This window comes from Cupressus sempervirens, chromosome 9 (genome assembly GCF_028749045.1).
Source record: "Cupressus sempervirens isolate cs-2001-9-10 chromosome 9, ASM2874904v1, whole genome shotgun sequence".
Classification (NCBI taxonomy): Eukaryota; Viridiplantae; Streptophyta; class Pinopsida; order Cupressales; family Cupressaceae; genus Cupressus; species Cupressus sempervirens.
In genome coordinates this window covers 426044516-426070888 of record NC_143126.1, presented here as the reverse complement: position 1 = coordinate 426070888, position 26373 = coordinate 426044516, and positions in this window count along the sequence as shown.

The following is a 26373-nucleotide window of genomic DNA, read 5'->3' as shown; positions in this document are numbered from 1 at the left end:
TATATATATATTAAGTTATTATATTTAGTAAAAATAATAATAATATAAATTATATTTATAGATTGTAATAAGATTAATATAATATATTATTATATATTGCTAGATTATATCTTATATCTTTAGATTATGTTTATATATATATGTGTGTGTGTGTGTGTGTGTCTTTATATAGTAATATAAGTGAAATAATTTATAAATAATAAGTTATGATGTTTAAATCCAATTTTTCCTCCAAAATGGGTTGGGATTTTGAATTTTTCAATCGCAACATATCAGATATCAGATTTATAATAGGATATTCGATTTGGAATCAGATATCCGATTAGGCTTGGTATTTACCAAGTCTACCTGGTCAACTGAAAAGACGTGTTTGAAGGGGGTTTTAGTGATACTCAAACTTCAGGTAGCCGTCTGACAATGTTATTTTGATCAAAATTGAATAAAACAAAAAGGGTTTTTTAATATCGCTCTCTAGATTCCATCAATATAATTTCTGTCAACTTTTGAGTTCAATAAGTATTTATTAGTTAATTATCAATGAAGATAATTGTAAAGTGCTAATTGACATACTGATTGAAAAATAGCTATAACTTTCAAACAGTATAACATTTTTTAAATCTAAAAGTTGCGTTACATTCTATACTTCGGCTAGTATAAGAAAAAAAAATTTAATTTGGTAAAATTTTCTATTAGTTAGGGTGGTCAGACACGGAATTTTTTTTTCGAAAAAGTTTTGGTAGAAAATTCATATTTAATTATTTATTTGGAATAAAAACACCAAAAAATATGCATCACATCTGGGCATGAGTCTACTTTCCATATCTATAATTATATTTAAAAAAATTATGGTTTGATTTTGATTAAAGTGGTCAGACATACACCTACTTTTTATTTTCACGCTAAAATTTTCTTAGTACTGCATTAAAATTAAAACTTTTGAACAATTAATTATTTTTTTCTCTTGATAAGGCCTAGTAGTTTAGAAACTACATTCAATTTCTTATAGATTATTTTCTTACAACTTTTTGATATAAAGTCCATAACCATTTCAAAATTATGTGTCAAGTTGACATAAACCTGATTTGTTGATTTTTCACTGCCACTTAAGGCCATAGTTTGGTACACCATGATCCTGCACATTCCCTGTCCATAGGGTACTTTTGCATACTCTATTTTACCATTTGGTCTCTGGAATGCTCCTGCAACATTTCAAAGAGTAGTTATTAGTATTTTTGCTGATATACCACATGATTGCATGGAAATCTATATGGATGACTTCACAACATTTGAAGTCACTTTTGAAGAAGCAATGGTGAATCTTGAAAAGGTTTTGGTAAGATGTCAATAACTTAATTTGGCACTTAATAGTGAAAAGTGTTTCATGCTCATGCAAGAGGGTGTAGTACTTGGTCATTTCATATCCACTGTGGGAATACAAGTGGATATAGCCAAGCTAGAGGTAATTCAAACATTGCCCATACCTACAAAATCAAAAGATGTAAGATCCTTTCCAGGTCATGCTAGATATTATAGACATTTCATAAAAGACTTCAGAAAAATAGCTAGTCCTTTGTATAAATTACTCACAAAAGAAGCTAAATTCAATTGGACATCTGAATGTGATGAAGCCTTTCTGCAGCTTAAGAAACTTCTAACCATAGCCCTAGGCTTACAAGGCCTTGATTGGAATTTACCTTTTCACATATATATATAGATGCCTCTAATTATGCCATAGGTGCAGTCTTAGCACAACAATCCTAAAATCTTTAAAATGCCATCTATTATATTAGTAAGAGCCTTCATGGTCCAGAGTTGAATTACACCATGATTGAAAAAGAATTTCTAGTAGTAGTTTAGGCTCTCAACAAATTTTGGCATTACATAACTGGCTATTCCATATTTGTTCATACTGATCATGTAGCAATTAAATATCTCATGAACAAACCTACTATTGTTGCAAGAATTTGATATAACTATTGTTGATAAGCCTAGAAAAGCCAATGTTGTAGTTGATTATTTATCAAGAATCCATCGTGATGGTGCTGAAACTACTTTGATTGATGATGCATTTCCAGATAACCATTTGTTTCATATTGTTCTTCAAACTCCATGGTATGTAGACATTGCTAACTAAATTGCAGCCAATAAAATACTAGCACATGTTTCTTATAAGAAAAGGAAGCTGCTTGTAGAGAAAAGGCTTTGTTTGTCCTTGATAGATAATCTCTTATTTTACACTGTACATGATCAAGTTATGAGAAGATGTGTGAGAGAAGACGAGACATATAACATCCTACATGCATGTCATAATGAACCATGCAAAGGACACTTTGCAGCAAAAAGAATATCTTTCAAAATCTTGACAACTAGTTATTATTGGCCTACACTTCATAAGGATGGAGTCAACTATACAACGAAGTGTGACTAGTGTCCAAGGATGGGCTGAGCAACCAGAATAGATGAAATGTCTCTTCATCCTCAGATAGCATTAGCACCATTTGACAAATGAGGAATGGACTTCATTGGTCCAATTGATCCTCCATCTAACAAGAAGTCCTATATTCTGGTATGCACTAACTACCTAACAAAATGGGTTGAAGTTGAGGCTATGAAGCATGCCCGTGTTGAAAACATTGTGGAATTCCTGTATGAAGAGATTTTTACTCACTATGGTGTACCCAAAGATCTAGTCACTAATCAAGGTGCACAATTCACATTTGATCTATTCTTAGAGTTGATGAAATAGTATAACATCAGGCACCGAAAATCTAGTCCTTATCATCCACAAGATAATGGACAAGAAGAGGTTACAAATTGGGAGTTGGAAAATATACTAACACAAACAATCCATTTGCACCATCGAGATTGGACCAGCACATTACAAGAAGTTGTTTGGGCTTACAAAACAACCTAGAAGACTACTATGGAATTCACACCATTTGAGCTCCTATATGGAAAGGTGGCCATGCTTCCAATTAAATTTGAACATAAAACTCTAAGGAGGCCTCAGCATTAGATATTGAACTTCCTATAGCACAAAGAGAACATCTTCTACATCTTAACTCTTTGGATGAAATGCACAAAGTTGCCTTGGAACATACTGAACTGATACAAAAAGAAAGGAAACACTAGCATGATTCTCATATTATTAGTAAACAATTTCAAGCTGGTGATGGGGCATTATTATATGATTCCCGATTCAAGGATATGCCAGGGAAGCTACAAATAAGATGACTAGGACCATATGAAATTAGTCATGTCTTTGATAATGGAACCGTTCAACTAACCACCATTGATCCAATATCTTTCAAATTGTTAGTCAATGGTCATAGCCTCAGGTTATACAAATGTCCACAAACAAAATTGGATTTCCTATAGTAGTTCCAACAGTTGGATTCAAATACAACTCAAGTAACTCTTCCTACAGGCAAAAGTGTCAACTTTATGACTGCTACTCTTCAACGTTAGTTTTTTTTGTGTGCATGCTCATAATAATGACTTTATGTTAGCATAAAGTTCATTTTTTTCTATTCACTTTTTCTTTCCATCTCATCTCTTTACCTTCCACCCATCCACCTCATCTCATTTCTTTATCTTCCATCTACCCACTTTCCACGTCATCAAATTTTCCATGTTTTCAATAAAATTTTGTGAAATATTGATGCATGTTGCCGTTGATATTATTTCTTCCACCTTTTGGTACATGTGGCAATCAGATTCATAGGTACAATATTTTCAAATTATATTTCATTTATAGTCCACAGATTTCGATAATTATATTTAATACTACATAATCTATATGATGGTGATGTTATGCCAGTCCCTTACCCATACTGAGTCTGACAAGTGAGGACACTTCTCTAAATTTAGTCGGGGGTAGGGAAGGTCATAACATTCAAAGGCATGTCTATTTATCTATGATGATTTTCTAAATCTTCACATTACCCTTCATTAATAAAAATTTAATGCCATAAGTATGCAAAGTGAGTGTTGTACTCCCTATTTTGGAATGATTTTTTGTGTGAAGCTATGATGTGATGTATGTTTAAATTTTTTTCATCATCTAAACCTTGTTTCTGGACAATTCTCACAAAAATTTATGATTTACCTTCATTCAAAACTTAATTATTGTGCATAACAATTTGTTATGACAATTAATTGCTTCCTAAAATGAAGTGTGAGGAGTCTGAAGAATAACGTAGCAGTTTGAAGCTTGAACCCATAAAAATGGAGAAAACATAGAAAATAGAGGAAGTGGTAAGGAAATGGGTGGGCAGTTGGAAAGGAGAGAGTCAGTAGAGCACACTATGTTGCTCTTGGACGTAGAATCTGTAAGAAGGTTCAATGCCTATGGATGGCTAGGGTATTTCTTGAGTTTAACCACATATGATGAAGAGGTGGCTACAAAATTTACAAGGACATTCGACAAGGGAGAGGCTTCTATTTGGGGCTTAATAGTGGTTACAATAGAGGAGCATATCGCTGAGGTATCTAGGTTACCCACGGTGGGAGAACACTACCCCAACACGCATGATGCTAGGTCAGTGAGAGCCCAATTGACCAAGTTGCCTGATCCTCAATTGCACATCACACAACAAGGATGCAAAAGAATGTCATTGTTGCCACCATACAATGATTTAGCCATGCACATAATCAGGTATTTTACATGCGAAGGCAGATTTTTATATCTGCATGCACATCATTTCAAGCTACTTAGTTGTGTAAGGCATAATCTAGCTATGAATATTCTTAATTTCTTGTATAATATGATTTGCATTAGTGTGGAGGAGACTTAGAAAGGAAAAGAGAATTCTATTACTCATCATGCTTTAATTAAGTTTTTAATAGAGCGGTCACTTAGGGATGTATCCCCCTTAATGTGGGATGAATTTGTGCAACTTAAAACCCTGCAACCCTAAGCTGGCCCTCGTGAACAACATAGTGAGGAAAATGTAGCTCCCACTAGTGATCCTATCGAACAAAACATTCAAGAGGTTAAAACTAAAAGGACTCAAGGAAATGAACAACAAACTACCCTTGTTAAAGAAAATGTACCTCTACCTATACAAGAAATTCCTAAACCTACTACTAGAAAAGTTAACAGAAAATGAAAACTACTAGAAGAAATTTCTATTCAGCAAGAACTGACCCCTACAATTGTAAAACAAAAGAGAACAAAGAAGGGTCCTAAAGTAACTTCTCCTGCAACAGAAACACCCAAAGGGAAAAGTAGGCTAAAGGTTGTAACATGGGAAGAAACCCCTATAAGGAGAAGCCCTAGAATGAGAGGGCAAGTTTATAAGGATCCTATTCTATCTAAAACATCCACTAGGGAATCCCCTATGGAAATTGTTTTTTATCATTCTCCCCCTCATCCTGAGATTACAAGAATTATTAATAATCCTACCAAAGAATGTAGGGAAGAAATTAAAGAAAATATAGATGATGCCCCAGTAGACTTACCAGGCACCTCCATTTGTAGGGATGAGATAATTCCTGAATATGTTGATCCAAACATTGCCCAAGTTACACATGGATCAACATGGATCATTGGTTTAGTATAACATCTATGGCAAGAACAAAGGAAGAGGAAAAGGGATCGTGAAAAAGACAACATTGCTATCACACTGCAAAAACTCCTCTTTCAATTGTATGGATAGTATTTGTTTGTTGATGCATTGTGGAAACAAGAAAAGGAAAAGATGAATAAGATTATAGTATCTCAAAATGAGGAAATTGCCGAATTAAAGGAACAACTAGAAAGCCAAAAATAGTGCATGGACCATGCTCTTAAGCTAGCTGACTAGGCCCTCACTTGTAAGCCACCACCTAGAGTTTATGCTCTCTATCTGAAAGAAATTTTTTTTTTTGTTTCAATTAATGTTAACCCTCAGGAATGTGAATGTAGAGTTTAAATCAGCATAATAATTTTATGGACTATATCAGACTCTGCCACCATGGCAGTAGAACTTATTGTGTGAATTATATATTCATAGTTTTGTTATTTCTTGAGAGACTAAATGGAATCCCTTGCTTTACATAGGAGATGTACATCTAAAAGCCCTTATGTCATAGATGTCTAATGAAGTGAATTATGATAGGTGGTTGAATAACTATAGGGATGAGGAAAGAATAGAACCTTTACCTTTAATAGCAGAAAGTAGTAAGCCAAATGAAATGCTTAGGGATTGGTTCACATTGACCTATGGAAAGAGGAATCCAGAAGTTAGGGAGAAGATCTAAATGCTACCAGAACTAAGGTTTATGCTGAATATGAAAATTTTCCCTACTTTTCATTTCAAAGAGCCATGACCGATGTTAGGAGTAGGTGGGCTAGACTACCTGAATCTCTTAAGAAGTCAGAACCACACAACACTATTAACTTGGAGGCAACACTTAACAAAGTTCCAAAATATTTAGAATTAGGGAAGCAACCCAGACTAGAGTTGTGGTGTCCTTTAACAATGTAGCCTCCAATGTTCTTGTGGCCCCTGTATGACATTAAAGTTGAAAGACTTGACAAGTTGTAGGAAGATCACAGGAGAGAAGTGTGGGAGAGAACTAGAGGATTTTACTCCACATTCAAGAGCAAGAAGAAAGGAAGAACAAAAATTGGAAAGTTCAGGTCACTTACAAAGAAGTGCAATGCTTGAGGACAAGCATTAGTTTGGCAGGGGGCAGATGATGAGACCAAAATTTTCCTTTATTTTATGATGTTTAAAGTACTTTATTAATACTCTATTAAAACATTTGTGGACCTATGTTTACCAAACCTATGATAAACCTATTGAGTAGAAACTATGCTATCTTCTGCTAATATTATATATAGTATGCAGTATTTTATATAGTTATCAAAATGTGGATTCTTATATTTGAATTTAATTTGATAAATTTTTATTTGCAAAAATGTTTTGTGTTATAACTAATCTATTAATGAAGACTGAAAGATGATTGGAGGAATTCAAAAGCTAAGTGTCAACAGCATTCAAGAAGAAGAGAACACTAAGGTGCAACCTCAGTGGAGGAAGTAACAGTTCCAGAAGAAATGACAGTGAGTAAGAAGGAGCTATGAAGACTTATTACCTTCTCTACATTTACTCTATTGCTAGCAGATGTTTAGACTTTATTATTCCCACCTTAAGCCATTATTCCTTATTCCCGCCTTCAGTTGTTATCTTCCTATTTTCTCTCTTGCAGATTTTAAGCTAGGTCATTTACTTTTCTATTATGGAATAAATTGTGATTTCCTATATATATAGGAATCGACCCAAGTGTGTTAAGTTTTTAAGAACTAGTTAGAAAAAATATTTTATGAGAATAGACTGTTAACTTTAATAGTTGTGTTTTTAAAGTTATGTGTTATGTAATGAATTTCTAAATTGAATGAAATGATTTTTGGCTTTCATATTGTGTTAGTAGTTTAGAGAAGCTGACCAAGGGGGGCCACTTGGAAGGTGGATTAGATTAGGATAGAATAGACTAATTTCCAAGCATTCATAACATCTTAGTTAGAATTGTGAGTTCCTTTCTGTAGCATCACACTTTATGAATGTTCCTACAGCATATGTGAGAATAGTTTTAGAGGAATATTTGTTATGTTTTCATCGTATTTCCAGTATTCATAGAGTAAATTGTGTTAGTTCCCTACAACAATACTATAAGTTCTTTTGCTTGCATTTTTACTTTCCTGTAGCATAAGCTTAGTGACTCATTAAGAGACCTAGTGCACATACTGTGCTGACCATTTCAAGTATATGTCCCTAGGTTGATAAGATTAAATGCACCTCATAGTGGGAGAAATAGTCCTTAGTTTGAATATATTATTCCTAAGAAAGGCCTACTGCATGACTATGATACACCTATTGTGAGGCAGGTCACAAGGTATGACATCACTAAATTTATATTTAATATGTTAGGTTGGGTCATGATGGTGCTAGCTTTAGTGGATGTTCTTGTGGTAATAAATTTTTTGGAGTCACCTCTACCTTTAGTTTTCCAATTATGATTTTTGATGAGAAATGGGAGCTCATGAATCAATGCAAGATTAGGGATGATATTCTCCTACATTTAAGAAATGCACTTTGAAGATTTTGAGGCCATCTTTTGAGGGGGTATTATGGAATCATTATGATCTAGTGGCCAAGCAATAAATTTAATTTTGAATTATACTTTGTTAAATTCAAGTGTTTGGAAAAAAAATTCTTTTTCAAGTTACAGTTTCTGGGTTGCAAAGTCTTAGCTCTAGTTTTTTGGGTTTGTTTAAGTTGGTGAACTGTATGGAAGTGAAGTTGAACGAGGGAGTGGAGGACATGATTATTGAGCATGGGGGGGTAGAGGGGGAGAAAATTATGGAGGGTGCTAATAAAAGGATAAAAGCACCCAAAATTGAAGAGGTTATTTGGAAGGATAAGGTGATTGGGTCACACTTGAAGGAAGGAGGGCTTGATTCATTCATGGAGAGTATCGAAGCCCACAATGAAGTGGTGATTTGGAAATTTTTTGACTAGTGGAAAAATTAGTGGGTTAGCATCAATTGGGTCTCCTTCAAGGTCACTAAAGAACTAATTTCCAACACTACTTGCATGGAGCTAGAAGGTAATATTTAGAGGAAGCAACCTAGGGTGGTGGACATGAAAAGAATGGGAAATTTTTTCCATTTTGATGAAGCTCATATTTTCTTGCATGTTGAATTTGTTGTGAAAAGCTCCTAGAACCCTGGGATATGGTTTGTTATGTCATCATGTGATACATAACCATGGAAGATAGAGTCAAAGTATGCTATTGTTATCAATTTCCCATTATGACCATTTTAGGAACAAGGAATGTATTTCCTTTCCCTATCTTCTTTTACGTTCCAAGGAAGAGTGTGTGTGGAACATAAGAAAAAAAAAGAGGATGGAAAAATCTATTATATGTGTATTACAAAGCCTTGATTTTTCATTTCTTTAAATTCTACAAAGGCCTTCACCCCAAAATTATGAGCTTTAGCCCTTTGCCTCTAAAAATCATGGATATGGGTTAAATTTCCTCTCCCTCCACCCGTATGCAATGTGATAGGGATCCAATTACTTTGGCTAAGAATATAAAAAATGGAGAATGTTGATCTCCTTGATATTGATAGTGTTAGTGCCACCATCTGGAAGTTTAATAATAGATCGAGCAAAAGACTTAGAGAGAAAAATCTCTTTCCCAACCCTTCTTTGGCTAAATATGATAAATCTACCTTGACTAACAATTCTAGAGGAATTCTAACCCTAGACCCAAATGTAAAGCCACTAGAAGGAACTATGAGGAATAGGAGAAAAAAGAAACTAAGAGTGAAGTTAAGGATGAGGAATTAATGGAGAAGGATCTGAACAACCCTATTCCCTCTAGGTTTTTTGATACCTTCAAAACAAAGATCATAACCCTAGATTGTAAGAAGGGGGAAAAGGATGGGGATCAATGTATGATTACTTTGCCTACATGAATGGTCAAATGATAGATGAGGTTAGAGAGGCAAGAATGGGCAGAATCCTAAAAAAATGATGGGAGATCATAGCCAGTCAAAGGGGGCCACTATGGGAGAAATATATAAAGATAAGGGAGTCTTGTAGATTGAGAGACTAGAGAAGTCCATTATAAACCTATTCAAGAAAAATACAAAGCTTGAAGATAATTTTGATAGGGTTTCCAATTTCTTGATGTGGGTGATGCATTTGACAGTCAACATCCTTTACCTCATGTAAAATTAGAAGGAAAGCATTGATGATGCTAAGGACATGGAGAAAACTTGCTCACTATATGGTTTCCTAGCTGATGATTGGTTGTGACTACTTCTGGAGAATCCAAGGAACTAGGGCAAGGAGGATTACATCTAGCTAGTGCATTATTAGTTTATTTTTTATTCTATGTTTAGTAGGTTTCTTAGTGGCCCACGGGCTCTTTCTATTAATTTTTACTAGATTAATTTAAAGGCTTCTATAAATATTGTGGCCAAGTTTATGTATAATGTTGACATTTTGATGGTTTATTTTCTAGTAGTAGTATTAAAAATACTTTATTAGGGGTGGGGAGAGTTGACAGTTAAGAAGGGGGTTGGGTAGTTGCATGGTAATGACTTATGATTGATTCTCACTCTTCTTTTTTCTTTGTATGGGTCAGCCCCAAATTTTCATTGCTTCTTAATATTAAAAAGGAAGTGGAAGTCATTTTAAAGAAATTTTTTAACAACCATCTAAGAAATACAAGTAAATTAGAGGGTTCATTCACGGATTAGGATGTTGAAATAAAGAAATTTGTTAATAAGCTAATCAACCCTACAATGACATATACCATAGAAAAAAAAAAGCAAGATAAAATTGCAGATAGGAACCAGCCCCATTAGGGTGGTAAAAACTAAAAATTGACAGAGCATCTAGAGGTAATGCAGGCAAGGCAGGGTTAGGATGTATTGTTCACTCAAAAAAGGAGCACGAGTAGCCAAAGAAGACAAATCATTAGTAATAATATTGAACAACATAGCATAACTTGAAGGACTTAATATATGCTTATACGTAGGTATAAAAAAGTAATAATTGATGGAGATTATCAAATAATTTTAGATGCACTGTAGAAATGAAGCACACTCAAATGGAAAATCAACTCAAAACATGAATATGCACTAACGTTAAAAGACAAATTTGACAAGATTAGAATAGAATATATATTCCTTAAAGGAAATAAAGTGGAAGATAAGCTTGCAAGTATGGGCGAAGATGGTGAAGACATTTACATCAAAGAAAGGTAAGAAACTTGTTGCCCCAATTTTTATCCTCTAATCGATTAGTAAAGTGTAAATTTGTGTTTGGTGAGGTCCTAGGTGTGTTCAAGTCTAGGTCTAATCCCCCTTAGATGGAAAGAGTCTTTATCAAATTTCTCATTTTCCACTTCTTTTCATTTCATAGATGGGTGGCTTTTCCTTTATGTGGAGGGATTGTACAGCTAGCTTAGTACCTAATTCAATGGAGATTCACATTGCTCATACAAAGATCATTTACAAAGTTATATCTATTTGCAGTCTATCATTTTCTCAAATAAGAGCAGAAGCTTGCAAAAATTTGGAATTTGTCTTCTCCTAAATGGGTTTTCAACCCATGAAGATGATTTCTCATGAAGAGCACCAAATGGTGTAGTTGGATCAAAATAAGAAGATAATAAGGTTCCCTATGGAAAATTAATGTTCCTCCTATGATTATCTATCTCGTGAAACATTCAAGATTCCTCTCAACTCTCATAATCATCCCAAGCAGAAAACTAAAGACCAACTTCTCCTTGGCAAGTTTTAAACCCATGAAGTTTGTTTCTTGCAAAAGGAAATTCTGAAGGAAAGGAATGAAAACATGGGTCCCTAATGAATATTTTAACACCTTTTGGACATCTCTAAACCCAAAGGGAACAATAGTGAAAAATTAAAGTAATAGGGAAGCCTAGGTGTAGAAATGGAAATTGTCTTCTCCTTTGCAGGTTTTCAAGCCATGAGGACATTTTTTCAAATTTTAAAGAAAATCAAGTTTGTAAGTAGATTCAATCGACAATGTTGGAAATATAAGAGAAGTAACAAAGTGGAGGGGTGAATTAGTTACCACTAAAATAAATCCCAAATCCCTTAGATGTCAACTATAATATTCAGACTAAGAAAAATGATTACTGTTGAAAGTTAGTAAATGCACAAAAATTGTTGTAACTCGATAAATGCATAGTATGAATTACTTTAGTAAATGTTAAGATGTTATTAGTATTACTTGAAAGCATGAAAGAAATAACATGAACACATAATACACCAAAATTTAATGTGAAAACCCAATTTGGGAAAAACCATCAATGTAACTAGTTACTATTTTTCACTCTTTTGAAGTGAGCCCTATTAGGAGCCAACCCTGTTAAAGGTTACAAAACACACTGTTAGGTGTGAACCTATTAAAGGATTTAATCACCCAGTTAGGAATGGCCTTGCAAAAGGTCTTGAAATAATTCAATAGAATTGCCACCTTGTTAGTAGATTTACAAATGTTTGTTAAACCAACTCTATTAAGAGATTTTAGTTCACTGCTACAATGGTTAGAGAGTAACAATGAAATGACCTAATTTTTGATGCAACAAAATTGGTAATTTTAGATCTTTTCTTTGGTTCATACTTGATCCTTCCTGATCAAATAATTCTTTTCTTCTCCACAAGGATATCTACTTTATCCTTCAAGTTTTCTTCCTCTCCTTTTATCTATTTCAAACAACTTATTCAACTTGCATCTCACACACATTGAAATCACACCTTGACCTTTTACTTATACCTTTCATATTGTCAAGTTGGCTCAAATAAAAATTAGAATAGCCAATATTCATCACCTTAGTTAGCTACAATCAATAGGTAAAATAATTAAGCTTTACATGCCAAAATAAGAAAATTCTTTGGTAGTTAACCATGCTCAGTAGAAACTAATTCTGAAGTGATTTCTTGTGTTAACCAAAAAAAGCTCAGTGAACACTGTGATCTTACAAAATTACTTTGGTAACTGACTGAACTCAGTTAACACGAACTCTATTCAACTTTCCCTCAGTTAATACTCTTTTCTACTTAACTTCCTTCGACACTCAAGTGAGCTTGGTAGAAACTTCCTTTTGCACAGAGTAAACTTTGGAAAGCTCAATAGACTAGGAAAATTGTCTTCATTGACCAAATGAGTTCAGTATGCACTGACTATCAATTGGTATGACATTTGTGTAACATCAAAGATAACACACAATTAATCAATTGTATCCAACAATCTCCCTCTTTGTCACTGATGGCAACACAACATGTCATAGCATAATGAAATTTTGAAAACAAGACTTCCTCTATCAGAAATTTTCTCCCTCTTTGATTTTATTACTCTCCCTTTGTGAAGGATGCTTAACTTCACCCTCTACAAAATTTCAAAAAGAGGTGATAGTAAAATTCTCCCTCTTTGACAACACATGCCAAAGACAATTATGATTAGTGCTAATGTACCTTGAGTGCAGATTCATCTACAATACGTTTTTGTCAATACTCCATCAACTGATTGATCTTCAACTTGGTTCTTGTTGATGCATCACTAAACTTTATTTAGTGATGTTCAGATATTGGAATGACCCCTAGCTTACCTCTTAGATACAAAAATGCATCCTTGGGTAATGGTTTTGTGAATATATTTGCAATTTGTTCTTTTGTATACACATATTCCAATCTAATTTCTCTATCTTGTACTAATTCTCTTACAAAGTTATATTTGATAGCAATGTGCTTTGTTTTGGAATGCATCACTAGATTCTTTGATATGTTGATTGCACTTGTGTTATCACAAAACATCACTATTGGCTATTTGATTTCAACCTTCATTCATTCCAACAACTATTTGAACCAAATAATGTTAGAACAATTCACTACTACTACTACTACATATTCATCTTCCATTGTGGATTGAGATGTGTAGTTTTGCTTCTTGCTTGTCCAAGATACCAGCATTTTTACCAAGAAAGAATGCTCCATGAGTAGTGCTTTTTCTGTCATCGAGATTTCTTGCCCAATCAGCATTAGTAAATAATTTTAGTTCAAGGTTTCCTCCAAGTTTATAACATTAGCCATAGGTCTTCAACACATTTTAGATATCTCAAGATTATTTTTATTGCCATCATGTGATTTTCTCTAGGTTTAGCTAAGAATCTTGCCACTATCCCAACTAATAAGGTAATATCAAGCCTTGTATGCACCACATACTATAGTTTCTCAATCATAGATCTTTATAGGGTCTAATCTACTTCTTTGGAGTCGTCATCTTTTGTAAGCTTAAGTCTAGTACACATGGGGATCCCAACTGGTTTTGAATCTTCCATTCCAAATTTCTTGAGTATCTCTTTCGTGTACATAGATTGAGTGATATAGATAACATTTCCTACTATATCTATAATGCAACAAAGAATTTTATTTTACCAAACATGGACATTTCAAATTATTTATTCATTTGTTTTGAAAATGCCTTGCATAAATCATCATTTCCTGTGAATAGAGTATCATCCACATATATTTTTTCCAACACAATCTTCTTATCTGGTCCTTCCTTGATGTATAGGCTGTTGTTATCATTTATTCTTCAAAAACTAGTGTGTATCAAATAGTTATGTAGTCTTTCATACCAGGCTCTAGGAGCTTGTTTTAGACTAGATAGGGCTTTATGTAATTTGTAGACCATCTCCCTTTTGTTTAGATCAAAAAAACCTTCTGGCTGCTTAATGTAGACTTCCTCATCAAGTATTCCATTAAAAAATGTAGACTTAACATCCATCATATATACTTTGAATCCTTTGTGAGCTACATAACCCAGTAAAGTCCTAACACCTTCTAATCTTGCAATAGGGGCAAAAGTTTCATTATAATTAATACCTTCTTCTTGAGAATAACCTTTACATACCAACCTTGCTTTGTTTCTTGATAATTTTCCATCTTCATTTAGCTTAGTTCTAAATATCCATTTAGTACCAATCACATTTTTATCTTTGGACCTAGGTACAAGAGTCCAAGTTCTATTCTTTTCTATCTGCTCTATTTCTTCATTCACAGCCTCAATCTAACTTTCATTTTCTATTACATTTTTAACACTTCTAGGTTCAAATTTAGCAAGTAAACATGTACCTTTTAGTTTTCTTCTTATCAAGATCCATGATGCCTTCTAACATATTTAACCAATATAGGTTCTTTAAATTTTGAATGACCTGCAACTTCTCACTTGGGTCCTTCTATCTATGGCTCAGGTTCTCTAGACTTAGTATGCACTAACTTGGTAGCCTCTGAATGTGACTCGAGTCCCTGTGACTTGGTTTGCACTTCCTACAACTTAGTAGCTAATGGAGATTTAGACAGCTTGGGAGATGAAGTCTCCTTTTTCTCAAATGTGTTTAGCAATGTATCAGGTTCATAGTACACAAATCTTCTATAGTCTTTTGGCTCCTTTTTTCTTTCTTCTTCAGTCTTTTCTACAAACTCATCAATCCTCACATGTGCACATTCTATGATTTTGTGAGTAGATAATTTCAAACATTTGTATCCTTTACTTCTATAGGAATATCCTAGAAATATACCTTCATCACCTTTTACATCAAATTTCCCTTTTCTAGATTCTTTCAAGATATAACATTTGTTGCCAAATACTTTCAAGTAACTTACATTTTGTTTGTAGCCATACCATAGCTCATAGGGAGTTTTGTTTGAGTCCTTCAAAAGATCTCAGTTCAAAGTATGAACTATAGTGTTGATAGCTTCCTTCCAATATTTGATAGCAATATTCTTTACAATCATTAATGTCCTTACACAATCTTTAATGGATCTATTTCTTCTTTAAGCTATTCCATTCTGCTCAGGACTACCAGAGGCTGATGCTTGTCTTTTGATTCCTGTTTCAATGCAGAAATTATTGCATTCATTTGAGATGAATTCACCACTTCTAGATGATCTTAAGCATTTCAATATTTTTCCAATTTCCTTTTCTACTCTAACCAGATACCGTTTGAATTTCTCAAAATCTTTTGATTTTTCTTTGAGATACATAACAATCATTATTCTAGAATAATCATCAACAAAAAGAATGAAATTTTTTTCTCTACTATAGGTTTCTATTCCAATGGGTCCACATAAATTAGTATGCATAATTTCCAAGACATCTTTTGACTAATAGTTTTTCTTTTAAAACTATTCTTTTCCATTTTTCCAATTTGGCAATTCTTGCACAATCCAACATCAGGTTTCTTCAAACTAGGAAAACCTCTTACCTTTCTAAGTTTGTTGATCTTGACCATATTATCAAATTTTACATGACATAGTCTTCTGTGCCATAGCTAAATTTCTTCTACTTGAACAATGAAACATGAATAATCACCAAGATCAAGATAAAATAAGTTACTTTTTTTTTTCCTACCTGATCCAATCAAATTTCCTTGGTTATCTAGTAATCTTGCCTTATCATTCATGAATTCTACCTTGAATCCAATGTTGTTCAGTTGTTCCACACTCAGCAAATTATGTTTTAGTCCTTCAACCCAATAGGCATTGTCACATTAAAGTTCATTGCTTAATGAGATTTGACCTTTCCCTTTTATGCAACAAGGTTCATTTTTCCCAAACCTTACACTACATTCATCATAGTGCTCAAAATGTTCAAACTTAGTTTTGTCTCCAATCATATGGTGAGAACATCCACTGTCTATGATCACTGTATCATTTTTGATAACATGAGAGACAAGTACCATCTTATCTCCTTCATCATCAAATTCATCTTTTACAATAATATATACTATTTCATCTTCACTGTTATCAGAATCTTTATCCATAAAACAAGTTTTCTTAGCTTTGTCTTTGTAGGATTTGTGACCTTTGAATTCCTTCTTTCCTTTGTACTTGTGGTTTTTCTTTTCTTCCTTTCCTTCTTTGTTTGACACCTAGCAGCAATAAGACCAATTTTTTCACAAGAAAAACATATTAGAGTGATCTTACCTTTGTACTTTCCTCTTTTCCTAGAATATTTCTTTGCAAGTAGAGCTTCAACAATTTCAACATCACTATCCAAACTTTCTTTAGTTTCTTCCTCACTTTCTCATTGATTATCTTTTATTTTCTTTCCTTTTCCTTTGAGTAAGAGTTTAGCTTCTAATGTAGACTAAATATTCTTGGAAGCAGGAACATAGTTGTCAAAGTTGTCTAGTTTAAAAGATATCAACCTACTAAGGCATGCAAACTTAAGTTGTTATTTGGATCACATCTCTATTCTTGAATAGTAGATAGTCTAATTGCATAGATGGGAAGAAAAGTTCTGAGCACGTTGATTTCTCCTCCAGATGCTCTGATTGCACTAACACTAACCTTGATTCTTTCCACATATTTTACAACATTTTCATCTTCTCTCATCCTCATTTGATCAAATTGTCCTCTAGGACTTTCTACTTTGGCTCTTCTTACATTGTCATCTCTGCCATAGTTTTTTTTTAGCTTGATCCACATATCAAAAGTAGTTTTTACAATCTTTGACCTCATCAAATTGAGCATAACTATGAGTAGATTCAATGTAAATCATCATGATGTTATGGTTCTTCTTCTCAGTAATATCATCAACTGATAATGTTCTAGTGGTAATTTTATATTCTTCATCAAGATATTTGAATCTTGAATCATTGATGGTAGCAAAATGAAGCCTCATAAGTCCTTCCCATACTACAAAGTTGTCTCTATTCAACTTTGGAATCTCTCTCTTGTATGACATTCTGATCTTTAGCTTAGGTCCTTGAAACCTTCTCTGCAAGAACCAAAAGCTCTGATACTAATTGTTAGAAATATAAGAGGAGTATTTGAGAGGGAAATGACTCAGTTACTACTAATATAAGTCCCAGATCCCTTAGATGTCAACTATAAAATATAGATTGATAAAACTAATCATTGTTGAAACTTGGTAAACACACAAAAATTGTTGTAACTTAGTAAATGCATAGTGTGAATTTATTTAGTAAATCTTAAGACGTTATCAATAATTACTTGCAAGAATGAAAAAAATAACATGAACACATAAGACACCAAAATTTAATGTGGAAACTCAATTTGGAAAAAATCACCAATATAACTAGTTACTGTTTTTAAGTCTTTTGAAGTTAGCCCTATTAGGAGCCAACCCTATTAAAGGTTACAAAACACATTTTTAGGTGTGATCCTATTAAAGGATTGAATCACCCTATTAGGAGTGACCTTGCAAAAGGTCTAGAAAAAATTCAATGGAATTGGCACCTTGTTAAAGGATTTACAAATGCCTATTAAACCAGCCTTGTTAAGAGATTTTAGTTCATTGCTACAATGGTTAGATAGTAACAATGAAATGACCTAATTTGTGATGCAACTGAATTGCTAATTATAGATCTCTACTCTAGTTCATACTTGATCCTTCCTAATCAAATAATAATTTTCTACTCCAAAAGGATATTTTCTTTATTCTTCAAGTTCACTTCCTCTCCTTTTATCTCTTTCAATCAACTCATTCAACTTGCATCTCACACACCTTGAAATCACAACTTGACCTTTTACTTATACCTTACATATTGTCATGTTAGCTCACATACAAATTAGAATAGCCAATATTCATCACCTTAGTTAGCTAGAATTAATAGGTAAAATAACTAAGCTTTACATGCCAAAATAAGAAAATCCTTTGGTAGCCAACCCTGCTTAGTAGAAACTATTTCTGAAGTGATTTCCTATGTTAACCAGTAGAAGCTTAGTTAACATTGTGATCTTACAAAATTCCTTTGGTAATTGAGTGAGTTCAATTAGCACTAACTCTATTCAACTTTCCCTTTGTTAACTGAGTGAGCTTAGTTAACACTCTTTTCTACTTAACTTCCTTTGATGCTCAAGTGAACTTGGTAGAAACTATTTTCTACATAGAGTAAACTCAAGAACACTTGTTAGACTAGGAAAATTGTCTTTACTGACCAAGTGAGCTCAACATGAACTGACTGTCAACTGGTATGACATTTTTGTAACATGAGAGGCAACACACAATTAATCAATTTTATCCAACACACAATTTGTGTGTAAAACTTCTCAAGATGATGATAGGAAATATTCTAACTATTGTCAAAAAGATTTATTAAGTAGAATACAACTCAGTGGATATTTTCTCACAAAGTACTTCATTTGTAACTTCCTAAAAATTGAAGGAAATGGGAAATAAAGTATGGGAAAATAGAAAGTTACTATTGGGCCAACAAAATAGTTAAAAGGCATTGACATATCCATTAAAACCATGCATTTACTATTTCAATAGATCTCTCCTTCAATTCGTTCATGTGGTGTGAATTCTAAAGATCAACATATGAATTAAAACTCCTATATGGATTGAAATGTTAATAGTTAAACAACTACCACTCTCTCTTGAACTGTTATTCTGCTAATTTGCATAACTTTTTCAAAGATCCAGTATCTGTCCATTTTTTATTCTTTTTTTTTCAGGATTCAAAATTCATTCTCAAATCGAAATTGAAACTAGATTTGCAAGTTTCAATGGGTTGAATAGAATTAAGTGTTCACTGCAAAATTTCATAGATATTTCTCTCTATTTCTATGATATGAAAAAAATTTAGAAGAGAGTGAGATCAGAGCCAATCCATCCCATTATTGAGAAGCTTCAAGGATGTGGGCTAGTTGAGGTAGCTAGTTTTCTAGTTGTAGTCCAAGCTCTAAAATTAATCTATGAATGCATAAATCATTACAACCCTAACACCAGACAGATTGTATTGCCATATGACATGGTGTTGATCTCCATTGATAAGAAAACTATGGTAGATTGCCTGCAAGTTCTAGAATGGGATGATTTTTCTGATTTGACATTTAGAGGAGTCATTTAAGAGTTCTCTATGAAGAAGATGATTTGGAGAAAAGAGATCATGTAGTCATGGTTCCAAAAACCATGGGGCACCAAGAGTAAGGTTCCTAAGACTCTATTTGGGACTAATCTCAAGCTTGAGATTGTCGACATCATGGTCCTCCTACATAGATTGAAAGGTGAAGTAGAAGCTTTAAACCTTTTTTAGCAATATTTTTTTTTGGTGCAAGTCATCTAGTCTAGTACCTAATATATTGATTGGGTTCATGAGGTAAGTGATATTCTGTCCAATGCTCATAGTGCTGCAAAAATCTATAATGCATTCTACATGTTCTCCTTCCTGATTTACATGTTAACTTCTTTACAATTATGGCCAAGCCTCCCAACGGTGGAAAACTTCCCTGATGATGTGCAGTCTTATGAACTCTACCCATGTTTACAATTGGAAAATAGCTATGCAAAGTATATAAGAGTTAATGATGCATTCACCATGAGAATTTGCAGGGAGCTATATGGATGTCCGGAGAGGAGATTCAACCTTGAAGCCATGGCAGCCATTAGCCAATTTGGGAGTTATTTCATCCAATTCTTATCCTTTTCATATTTGCATCCTATAAATTTTGATGGCTTTTCCTTGAAGCTACTGAGATATCCTAGTGATATCATCATGTTGATCCAGATCATGCAGAAAGCAATCTAAGTGAACATGTTGAGGGAGTTTGAAGGAGAAAGGGTACGAGTTCCCTATGAAGGCAAGAACCTATACTTGTGAATCTCATTCTCATGTAAAGAACATGCTGAAGGTGTTTGAAATGAGATACAAATTAGAGATGTATGAAGTCTTGAGGCCTATGTTTGATCCAAATGGATATGCAAGCGAAGTATTGCAAATTGGGAGTATAGTCAAACACATCACTACCATTGAAGACTACTGTGAAGATTGCTAGGATGAGTTTGAAAGCCATGAGTTTTCTTTTTCCATGCTTACAATGGATCAAGTGGAGATCTATACAGTTAATATTGATGTGGAGGGAGTAGAAGATGATGGGAAAAATATCTACAGTAACACCTATCTGAAAAAACTAAGAAGTGATCCTATCAGCTCTAAACCTTACAAAGATGGAGGAAAGGAGTTTGATATAATAATGGCCTAGATCATCAAAAGGACCAAGAAGTGTGTTGAATGGACCACAACTAGAAGGATTCAAAGTAAAATTAAACCTACTCAAGCTTCCCCAAAAGCTACAACAGCTTCCTCCTGCCAAGGTGGCACATCAGGTGTAACCTTGGCTATCACTCAAGAACCAACTCAACCATCAAGTGGAGGTGATTAACCTCTAGACAAAAATATTCTTGTGGTGTGCTAGGATGACTTGCTCCTGGTGATTGGAACCTAGCCATAAGCTAAGAAGAAGAAGCAGGAGGAACTAAAAGATGGCGTAGTTACTCTAGACCCCTCACCTCATAGTAGCCTACTTCTATCTATAAGTGTTTTATTTCTCCAATTGAGTAGCCTTCAAGTATAGGTAGTGGATTTAGGAGATGGAGGAAGTAGTAACAATGAACCCATTGAATCAAATAAGGAAAAAAAGAAGACCTCAGAGGTGAGGAAAGGCCAAGATTCCTAAAATCTCATTTCAAAGGCCCTAAAGAATCCTTTCTCTTCATAAAATAAATCACTCTATTCAAAAGAAAAATGTTTAGCATAGATTATCTCGGGATTGCCTCCAAAGTAATAGGCATTGATTCATGGATGGAAAACACTCTAGATAGGAAGAGAAGGATGAAAGATGAAGGTGCCCCCAACAAGGACACCTTATCTTTTGTTGCTCTCTCTAGACTTTGTCCATCCTTGACAAGATCCTAAAACAGGGCATCTAACAATAGACATAGAAAATCCTACGAAAGAGGGAAGGATTGAGGATATGTCTACTAATGATTTTAACTTACATTTCATGGATCTTAGAGAGGCCAGACATGATACCAAAGTTGGCTTATGGAAGTCAACAAATGAGGTGATTGAAGAATAGTTAGAAAGCCTTAAATTATCAAAGGTCAAAATAAAGGCAGAAATATAAGAACTGAATGGCTTCATCAAGAAATTAGTCACCCCATTGGCAAACATATATAGGATGCTTATTACTAGTGATCCTACTACTGTAGATGTTCAAACATTCATCTCTTAACTCCATGAAGACAAACACTTTGGATAGATCGATAGAGAATGGAGTGAGAAACTCAAGTTGGAGGGACTCTCCATTATAGAAAAAATTGGCAATGCTATGTTGAGGCTAGAAATAGAGAAGGATAATATTTCATCAAATAGAGCCTTTTTGGATGCGAAGAAAACAAAGAGTGGAGATTGTGTCTCTCTTCTTAAGATAATCACTCATATGAAGACAAAGGAGGCTATAGAAGCAAAGATCCTTCCTAAAGGGGGTGATCCTTTATTTGAATGGCTCCAGATCACCCAATTCAAGTCCAAAATGATCTTGACAATTGAGGAAGGGCTCAAATAAACTGAAGCTAAAGTAAAGAAAGATCAAGACAAAGATTATGAACTCCTAAGAGCTTTGCATATAGACTTGCAAACTAGTGGTCAAGGAAAGGGAATAATTGGAATATTCGTCATGCAATGAAACTTGTCCAATTACATAGATAGAATTTTTAAGCTCTAGAAACTTGGTGGATGCATACAAATAGCCATGGAGGAAATGCAAGACCATTCAAGTGTTGTAAAAGATTTGGCTAGAGAGCATTCTAAATGGCTCTTGAGATATACTAATGTATACATTCATAGGCATGAACAATTAATTCTAATCATTATAGCTGCTAAGGCCTATAGGACAAAACCAAAAAAGGGAAAGAAGGAAAAGTGATTTGTATTTTGCCCCATTTCATATTTTGATGTAATCATTGTAATCAAAAAATTAGCTTCTTTTCATTTTTCATTTTTGAGGAGATGAACTGATTAACCTTCTTTTGTAACAATCATCTTGGAGTCCTATATATATTGGAATGAAAGATTAATAAAAGGTTGGATAATTTTTGGTGTGAAATACTTGATGTTGTAGAGTCGATTGAATGGTATTTTTTGTCAATCATTTTCTATTACATTATGTTAGTTGCTAATTGTTTGTTTTCTCTTTTATCTGAATTAAAATAAGGAAAGAATAGAGCTTTATTCCCCTATTTTGAGGTATCAAACTAAATATGATAAGTATTATCATCATACGTTCAAGAGAGATCCCTTAGATGTTTTCTTCTAGTTAATCTTTCTTCCTCCACATTTAGTTTCTTGCTGAATCAATTAGTATTAGTTAGTATAGAATATTGGATCTTTAAGCCTTATGAGTCCATAAGATGTTTGAGTTCATAAAATTCATTAATATTCTAAAACCATTTCTTGCCTAAGCTAAATCATGTGTAGGTTTGGCTTAGTTTACCTCTACAGTTCTCGGGTTAAGAACATACCCCTCTTTAGACTTAGGAACAAAGATAATTCATTGCAAATCTGCAATAGGGAGCTATACCTAATAATTCAGAGGAAATTTATTATTTTTAGAAGCAATTTTCAAATTATTTTAACCAGATATTGTTCATAAAATTTGTGCATCTTAGAGTTAAATAAAAAAGAACAATATGTTTACCAATAGATTTTTGGAAACTCTATTGAGGAGATGAACAATCACTTGACTAATAAGCTTATAACATGAGGGAAAATGGTACTACCTCATAAGAACATATTTCCAATGCTCCAACCTAACCTTATATTTCAAGATGACCAAGAAGATATAATCTCATCCCATAACACATTTATTTGGAGGAATAGGAGGAATGCAAAAAACTATAGAAATGCAAGCCAAGTATTAGAAGAAGAAGAATCTAATGCTGAAGCCTTAGAAAGAGCTATTTAGTAAAGAGAAATCCAAAGAGTAGAAAGATAGCTAGAACACAAAGCTCAAAGGAAAAATTAACCTAGCATCCTAGAACAAGCCAAGTTCCTCATAAGCACCAAAGAGCAAGGTGGAAAAGACCCTATTTTTTAGAACCTCGGAGAATTTTGTTTCCCTATCCTAGACCCATCAAGGTAAAAAGGTGAAAATAAAAGTCAAAGTAGATCACCTTCACTTGTTAGAAATCAAAGTTTTCTACACACTACTTGCTAGGTGTTGGCCCTACATGGAGTAATTTCTCCTCCATTTGTCAATTTCTCGCCATACCTTACTAGAAAAATCACGGTTGCTCCCTTGACTATAGCAATAGGTCTATTAGCATTGACAACTTATCACCCACTTCTGGTTGGTTCAAGGAAGAAGTTTGCTAAATTTTTAGTTGATGGGAAACTATCTACTAATGAACATATTAAAGCCTTTTTCATGGCTACGCACATTTTATGAGTAGCTCATGAGGATGTAGCTATAAGGCTTTTTTTAGAAACTCTGACAGAGAATGTAGTGGATTGGTTTTATCATTTAGATGATGGTTCAGTTACAAGTTGGGACGTGATGAGGATAGCCTTTAAAACAAAATTCAAAATGGTTGAAGATGAGCATGTCCTATTGATGGAATTGACATCTATAAAAAATCAACCCACCATGAGTATGAGGGATTTCATTGCAAATTTGAATAAGATCACTAGTAGGATCTCAATGACTAATAGACCTACTATTGGAAATCTAAAAGCATTCTTCATAAGTATGATGCCACTAGATATAAATTATAATTTGAGAAGGGCTCATCTCATAGAGTTAGTAGATGCACAAAAGAAGGTGGTTGAATTTGAGGATGACTTGATCTCTGGGAGAAAATGAAAATAAGAACTCTAAACCAAGGGAAGTTCTAGCAGGACTACTTCATTATATGAAATGATTCAAAATTTGTTTAACAAATTGGTAGCAATAAAGAGGCAATTGCCTAGATTTAATCACTCTTATCAATAGAACTATCAAAATCCACCAGGAAGGAATAATGATAGGAAATTTCCATAGCTCATAGGTTTACAACCAAGGTTGGCAATCAAGGCAGCTCCAAAGAAAGGAAACATGTGCATGTTTCATTTGACAATAGATCATGATATTGAAAGCTACCTAGAAACTACTCGTATGATGTAGTTTTTTTCCACCAATGAGTTCAATACTAAAAATCCTTGCTTTGAGTCAGATTTGTGCTCAAATGATGACTTTGGAAATTTATCTTTGGAGTACGAGTTAGACTCTGAACCAAAGGGAAAATTTAATGCAACTATTGATGGAACTTCATATATAGTATTAACCTAGAGTCAAAAGCTAAAAAAAAAATCCTCAAATCATGTTCTAGGAAGTGATCCCACCCCTTCATCAAATAACATTAATCAAGGAGCATCGACATCTCAAATAGGTAAGGATAAAAGACCTTTTAATTATTATCCAATTCTATAAAGAGTCAAAGATCCAAATCTCTCCAATAGATTATCTAAAATCTCATCCATTTGACTTGAAGAGATTAATAGATCATTGTAAAGGAGGGATGTTATATTTAAATAATAATGTTACCACTAAGGAAGATGATGAACTGTTGATGTCTAACCTATTTAATCAAGAAGATTCCACTATTTTGAAGACTTTTCCTAGGGAAAAACCCAACCCTTTCTATATCTCATTGTACATCAATGGGTGTAAATTAAGTAATTGCATAATAGATTCAAGTGCATTAGATAATTTGATGCCTTTTCCTATAGCTAAAGCCATGGGTCTCACTCTTACTAAGGTTCATGGAAGATGTTATTCAATGGATGCTAAGAAACTCTTGTTACTTGGGCAAATCAAAGATGCTCAAGTGGCTCTAGCATCTCACCTAGAAAAGAAACTATTATTGACTATTCTAGTTGCAGATATTTTGACAAGCTATGGCTTGATCTTAAGAAAAATATTTTGTAGAGATTTAGGGGGAGAAATAAAACTTGAGTGATCTAAAGAAATTATACCTATAGGGAGTAAGAAAGTCAAGTTAGAACTTGAGGAAAAAGAAAAATTTACTGTCTTAAAGTTAGATGATCCTAAAGCTCAGATTCTCTATCAAGAAGTAGAGTTTGGAAATTGCATGTTATTTACTAAAGAAACTATGAATGAGTAGGAGATTGAAGACTTGAGAATGAAAATGCATTGTGAAGAAAAAGAGTCATCTTCTATGTGGACATTGGAGTTTGATGGAAGTTTCTCCTCATTAGGATCTGGTGTGGGAGTAGTCTTAATACCTCCTAAAGGATAACCTAATCCCATGGCTTTTAAATTGGAGTTTGGGAATGCAAATAACACTGTAGGGTATGAAGCTCTATTACTTGGGATAATAGATGCAAAAGAAATGGGAATAAAGATCATTAAAGCCCAAGGTGATGCATCACTAATCGTGAGACAAATTCAAGGGCAATACTCTATGAAGAATCATAAGTTAAAAATTTATAGAAATAGAGTTTGGGATGAAATAGAAGGTCTTGATGCTTTTTCTATTGAATTAGTACCAAGAGAGATGAATACTAAAGAAGATTCAGTGGTTGTTTCCACTTCCTTGTTGCTTCCTCATCTAGAATTCATATATAAGAAGTATTAATTCAAAATTATGTATCGAGTCTCTATTCCTGACAATGTAGAGTCTTGGAAAGTCTTCAAAGATGACAAGAACTTGCAAGTATTCTTAGAAAATGATAAAGGTACTAGTAAACACCAACCCAATGTAGATAATCATGGAGACTTTGATCATGAGAAAAAAGAAGATCAAACTGATGAAGTCCAATTATCAAGTAATGTCATTCCCCTATATTTTCAATCCTCAAAAAAAAAATTTAATAGGCATGATGCCTACATAAAGAAAAAGAGGACAAAGAAAGGACCTACTACTAGCAAATATGAAAATGTGAATAGTAGAAATTTTCAAAGTCCTAAAATGATCAATATTGGAAAGTGTTGCTTGCTTGAAGAGAAGGAAGTTGTTAGGAAACTTTTCA